Here is a 6861-nt window from a genome sequence, read left to right as displayed (position 1 = left end):
TGCTGCAGGCCGTCAAGATCCTCTGAGACGGCCTCCAATGCCACTTGAACAAAAGAGGGGTCCTCACGTGGGTGCTGCGGCCCCGCAGTGGAGTGCCTGTGGTTGGGACCTGCAGCCCTTGGGGGGCCAGTGCTGGCCTGGGTCTCCCTGAAGGATGGGACTGGCACGGGGAGGCACTCCCCGCAGCGTGGCTCCCCGGGAAGGGATCCAAGACCGTGGAGGGCTGTGCAGCCCAAGGGGCAGCGTTGGGGTGGTGAGGGGAGGAAGGTGCTGCAGGACTGGCAGGACTGTGGGTTTGGGTCTGTCCCTATTGCTTTTTTGTTGTGGGAAAAACATCCTTCCGACCGTCCCCTTCCCCTCCAGCACGGGTCCTTCCCTCGGATGCTGCCTCTCCCTGCATCTCCAGCATCCCCGGTCACTGGTGTCTGTGCAGAGCCCCAGCCCTGCCCCGGGCCTGGTTGTGTATGTGTGTGAGTGGGCTGAGAGCTGTGAAAATAAAGTGCTCAGGGCTGCTCCAAGGCCTGCAGTGCTTTGCTAGGCTTATTTCTGGAGCGCCCAGCACCCCTGGAAAAGGTACGGTCACTGCCACTCCTCACAGGCATGTCCTGGGGGCAGGCAGCTGCCCCTTGACCCCACTGCCCCCTTCCCACTCGCCTTCCCCAAATTGGACCCCACCATGTGCCTGCCCCTCTTCTGCATCTTTCCAGCCACCACCACTGTGACCTGGGACCTGTGACCCCCCCTGGGCCCCCAACCCTTCTTGTCCCCCCTGGGCCAGTAGGGACCCAGCCCTGTGCTCGGGCCCCTGGGGACACCAACCCGCTCACCCAGCTGGAGTAGATCAGCCTTCCTGCAGGATGAAAAGGCAGCAGGAAAATACCCATCGGGGTGTTCCCATGGCACCCCATTCTCGCCCAGGTGGCTCATTTTGTCTCTCCCAAGGGTTTCAAAGCCTGGTCGCTCCCTGCGAGGTTTAGCTGAAGAGCTGACCTGTGCATCCTGGCTGGTTACAGAGCAGCTGACCCCCTGGTGCTCCCACATTCATCAGAAGTAATTTTGGGGGGGCTTATCTTTCTCCCCTGCAACAGCTGGTACCAAAATGAGTCTGAGACATGGTAGCAAAATGACCAGCTTGCAGACATCAAGGTGACAACCTGCTCGGGCACCGTGATGCTTTGCCAATGACCCCACACCCTCACCCCACGCTCCCTTCTGCCACTGGCACCCGGAGCGAGGACATCTTTCTGGCAGTTGCTTCCCAAAGCAAACCCTTCCCAGCCACCTTTCCACAGCCCAGGGTGGTAAAAGCAGCTCCGGGAGGGATGTGATGCAGCTGCTGGTATGGAGGCAACAGCAGCCGCATCTCAGCATCACTGTCGGAGCTGTCTTGCCAGCTTTGCAGCTCACCCACCCTGTCCCACCAGGGTGTTGGTGGGCTGCTGCTCATCAGCCTCTCCTTCCTCGGCAGGACCCGGTTCTCCTCCACCTGCAGGAAATCCTTCTTCGTTTGGAAAGCCGACTGAGAGGTTCCGTGAGCCCAAGGTTTGCAGTTCCCCAGCCCTGCGGGGGCCATGGGAAGGGCACCCCAAGGGCTCTTGCCCCCTGAACTGGTGGGGACCACAGCCACTGTGCCAATGCAGCAGATGGGGCTGTTTGTCCCCGGGAGGCCCTATGCCAGCCGTGCCGACAGCAAGCACATCCCTCTGATCGGCAACTGCGGCTATATTTTAATTTGCCAGCAGTTTCTGCTTTGGAAACCGCTCTGTTCAGATCCCTTCTCTGATGCTCCCTGCCTTATTCCCCTTCACACAAAGGGACAAATTGGTGCCCTACTTTCTCCCTGGGCTGGCCTGCTTCTACGCAGAGGGAGCAGATGCTTTTTTTAAATAAGTGTTTTTGATGGTTCCCAGGCACTGGAGAGCAGGGCTGGCCTGCTCCCGGCCTCAGATAAAGGATGGCAGCGTGGGCACGCGCCCTCCGTACATTGCTCACCACCCAGTCGCTCCTCTGTGCTGTAGTGTGTTTGGGGCAGCAACACTGGTTGTCGCTGGTCAACGGGAGAGACAAGGCTGGAGCTTGAGCTGGGTGGAAGTCTGCCTGCCCCCGTGCAGTTAGTTTCTAAAGCTCCTCTGTGATGAGCACTTTTTTGAAAGATATCTATTATCCATCCAGCTTAGCGTGGTAAATTTCTCAACTGGATCAGCAGTGCTGCATTTAGTCTATTTTTAACTTAGTTTTCAATTCTTAACATAATTCCAATGATATAGGTTTGTGTGTGCCCTTTATTTTACCGAAACCATCTCCTTTTCTTCCCCAGGAGCTCATACAAAGGCTGTGTTTATCCCTCCCTTGTCCAGTTCTGCCTTTCTGTTGTGCTTCCTAATCGCTGCGTAATGCCACATCCTGGTGGAAAAACAAAAGCCATCTATTAGAAACAAGTTAAGGATGAAATCTTAGTTCATTGCAGCTGTCCTTGCAGCTACTGATAGCCCAAGTTCGGTCTGGAAATACATTTCAGCCGGACAATTGGCAAATTACGAATGCTGCAAATACCTGAAATCCTCTGCAGGTAAAATGCTCCAAGGCTGGAATAATTGATGCGTAGTAAATATTTCTCTCCTGGCAGCCAAAATATGCAGCTACTGTACATGTTTGGCAACTGTGTTTCTGTTGAGTTTTTTGGCAAGGTACTCATGTTTACATCCCTTACTCCTCACTTCCTTCCTTTGCAGCGTAGGCACGCTGTAAGCGGTGGGATAGAAACAAGCACTGCTGTCACTTAGCAACCTCCACTGGCTTTGAGATACTGACTTTTTTCCTTTCTGGATTTCCCAGCACAAAAAGAGACGGCCACGTAACTCATCGCCTGGCTCAGGCATGAGGCTGTAGCCAGCTGGGGATGCTTTCGTCTGGTCCAGCCCGAATCCCTCTCGGAGCATCGCATCCGTGTCCTGCTGCCACTCCAGTGAGCGAGGCACTGGGAGCTTGATGGGTCAGCCCTGGGTTTCGTGATCTTGGGTGGAGGGATGCAGCTGGTCCTGCCCAGCCATGGAGGCTCTTTGGCCCATAGTGACTCTGTGGCCAGGCAGCTGGCAGGACAGCGAAGCTACGAGGCAGGCAGCGGTGGGGTGCCACACATATACTCCATAAGGTATAACCTCCTTAGGTGTCACAGCCCAGATCCAGGCTCTGCAGGAGGACTGGAGGTGGCTGGGCTCTTGGGAAGAGGGTGGGGGTGGATGAAGGACATACTGTCACCAGCTGACAGTACGTCAAGCAGCTGGGAGAGATTTTGCAGTAATAAAAGCTGCAGGGACTGAGTGCTGAGATTGATTCCATCCAGCTGGGAAGAGCTCTGCTGGGGTGAGCCTGGTCCTGCTGGCTGGGGATGCTGCTGCTGCTGGGACACGGCAGGGTCACTGCGCAGCCACGTCCCAGAGGGTGGAAGTGCCTGGGAAGTGTTTTGTCCATAAATTCTTCCCTTGTGGAAGCACTGGGCTTGCCTGGCTTTGTGACCAAGGAAGCAGGCGTGCTGCCAGGCTGCAGCGAGGGAGTACGGCTCTTTCCTGGGGTGCTCAGGGCTGCAGGGAAACATCTCTGCGGGCTGCAAAGCAGCATGGTGGCCTTTTTCTACCCTGCAACTGGATGCATCCGACTAAAGGATGCAGCTGGAGATCACAGGGCAGCAGAGAGGCCACCACGCTGGACAGGACAGGGATTGGGCTGTCACTGTCCTGTGATCCGTGAGTCAGCAGTGCCACAGGCTGCGGGAGAGAGGCAGAAAACCCTTCCTCTTTATAGGGGGAAATGCTGCAGCCACTACTTCTAATCACAACTCTGCAGCCTCTCTGGCTTTCTTTCACTGGCTTTAATTCTATCCTTTGCTGCTTCAAGGTCTGAGCTCTCCTCCTGGCAGATACGCAGGCAAAATGCTGACGGGCAGGTTCATGCCAGCGCTGCGGAGCCAAGTGCTGCTGAGAACCTGGGAGCTCCCCCGTGCATGGGGCTCCTTGCCCACACCTCCTCCTGCTTTGTGCCCATCAGCTGTCTGAAAAGCTCTGCAAGACTCTGGGTTTGTATCTGAACCAAGAAGGAGGTGAGGAAGGTCCCTGGAGAGAAGATCAGGAGTGAAGGAGCCTGCCTCTTCTAAATGCTTCCTGGGGGCGAGGACGCGGCCTCGTCTGTGCTCTGCTCCCCCCGGGGTCCTGCCTGCTCTCCAGGCAGGGGAGCGTGCCTGGCTCTTCACTGCAGGCATCTGCAAATCTCTGTAGTAGTTTATATATAACCCATTTTTCATGAGGGGAATTGCACTGGTGTGTGTTTATAAAGCAGCCTGGGGACCTGATCCAAATGTCCTCAGTTTTAATGTCACGCTGCCTGGTTAGGAAGAAGTGTCTGTGGGTAAGTTTCTGGGCTGAAATGCTGCAGCTGAGCCCTGAAACCAGACTATTTTTGCCTTATATTTTTCTGGAGGTCAGGGCAGGACAAACTTGCTGTCCGTAGGCTTGATCTGAAATGCACCAGAGGCTTTGGCAGGGCTGGGGACCCCAGGCAGGCTGCGCTGGAGCTGGTGACATCTGGAAGCGAGCAGACTGCGCTGACGGAGTCAATGGTGCCGGCGGGGCCAGCGTGACACCCTGGGGAGCAGGGCCGTGCCGGGGAGAGGTGGTCGGCAAAAGTCTTTTCTCCTTGCCAAGCCTGTCACGTGGCAAAAGGAAATGATAAATACTGTGGGGCACAACTGAGCGCAGGGTAAAAATAGAGCGTGTTTAGCTGGCTAACCAGTGAGCGACGCAGCTCTGTGCTCCTGGGGATCGCACCTCGGGTGCCCCAAGAAAACAGTTTCTTGCATGGCCCTCTGATGCTGGTTTGGGTCTTTTTTTCCCAAGTTATTCATTACAAGAAGCTTTGCGATGGTCTCTGCTAGTACTACCCCAGTTTCCTTTAATTTAGCCACTCTGAATCTCGACAAATTCAGAAAGCCAGGCTGGGCTCCGCATAGGGGGTTTGGAACAAGGTGGCTGGAGAAGTCAGTCAGAAAAAGCAGAGACCTGAAGACACGCTCGGGTGCCCTTCCTCTCTTCTTCGCTGCTCTCTTGGAGTTGTTGGAAAAACGAGCACCCTCGTGATAATACAGGCATGCATAATGAAAATGTTTCTGCTTTTTCCAGGAGGTAGGAAATCTATACTTGGCTGCTTGTGGCTTTTTTCGGGGGGTGAGGTGGGAAAGTGGATTTTTGTAAGTGATGGAGTCACAGGGTGAGTGTGGTCACTTAGCGGCTTTAACTTAGCTTCAACAGACAAAAAAGTTTCCTTTGGAAACTTCACAGACTTGGGAAAATAACTCAAACTTTTCCTAATCATAGATGCTTTCTATTTTTTTTTTCAATTGTAGAAGCAAACAAAGATGTAATTTAAAGACCTAATGGAAAGGACAGTTCCCTAGGTTATCAGTTTGAAGGTGTGCATAGAGTTGCTCCCGAGTGCCTTTTTTAACCTTTGTTCATCTCTTGTGGAGACGCGATCCTATCGCCAGGCTGCTCTTCTATCGATCTTAATTATTTCACTGGGGCAGCATAAAGTGCTCCGACGGGGCGGATTTGGCCAGAACGCGATACTGTTCTTCCTGACTTCCAGCCTCCGTAGAAACCCATGAACTGGAGGAAGGCCAGGGAGCTACTCTAGTGCCTCCTGGCATAGCCCGCTCGCTCAGGAGTGGGGAAAAAAAAAATCATGCTGCTAATTGGCATAATTATGTCAATAACCCTCAGGCTGCATCTAGATAGAAATGGTCGCAAGGCTTTTCCCAGAAGCTGTGATGCTGGGGAGGTGATCTAACCACAGTGGCAGAGCCGCTGCTAGAGAAGCCGTCTCTGCGTTATGCTGATTAAAAACTTTTTAGCCAGAGCTAAAGCAAACTGTTCATTTGTTTCCAGGGTTAGAAGTCAGTCTGTTGTAGAGAACAATTTTTTTTACACTTATTGAGAGCTCTGGCCAAGAAGTTTTGATAATCCTCCAGATCGTTAGTATCTGTCAGCCTGCGGGATGTTTGCAGTTCCCTTTTGTTTTGCTTTTCACGCTGAGCGAGGCCGGTGTCTGGTTTAATACAGAGGATAACTTTTATCGCTGCAGGACTCCAAAGCCTCTGTTTTGGATATTTTTGTGTTGTGACTGCTGCCAGTAATCACAGATAAATCTCATCTCTGTTGTTCGCCTGTGCTTTTAGCTCAGCCTGGGTATGCATTTTTAATTGAACCCACTGCAATGACATGGCTCGGACCTTGTTATCACTTCCCAGCCTGTTCCTGAACCTCCCACCTGCTACCAGCCCTGCCGGACCCAGCTTCTCAGGCCTGCCTGACACGGTTCCGGTGAATGCGTGTCTGACCCTGGCAGCGCTCCTGCCCGTGGCTGAGCGTTGGTGCCCTTTGCCAGGGCCCCTCGTGTGCTGCGGGGATGGATCGTGGCTCCTGCTGCTCCTGTTCCCATCGCGGGTGGGAGCCAGGAGGAATTCAGCCACTGGGACTGCTCCAAAATACCCTCTTTGGCAGATTGGGAAGCGCTGAAGCCAGCTGTCTGCCAGGTCCCATGCCGGCAAGTGGGACCCAGCTCCTCCGTGTGCTCCCGGTTTGGCCCTGTTCCCAGTTTGGTGCCAAAGTCGTAGAGGAAGAGCACGTGCAAACCTGCACGGGGTGCCGGAGGGTGGCACAGCCGGGCACAGCCCTGTTTTCGGGGCTCGCGGGGGGTGCCGCAGCCCTTTCCGCCGGCGGGACGGGGTGGCTGGCTGGGGTCGGGGCTCTCGGGGGAGAGGGGCAGCATGGTGGTCTCGTGGGTCAGTGTGCGGACCTGGGTGAACCACGG

The sequence above is a fragment of the Fulmarus glacialis genome, unplaced genomic scaffold (assembly GCF_000690835.1).
Source record: "Fulmarus glacialis isolate BGI_N327 unplaced genomic scaffold, ASM69083v1 scaffold37482, whole genome shotgun sequence".
Classification (NCBI taxonomy): domain Eukaryota; kingdom Metazoa; phylum Chordata; class Aves; order Procellariiformes; family Procellariidae; genus Fulmarus; species Fulmarus glacialis.
This window is presented reverse-complemented; position numbering follows the sequence as displayed.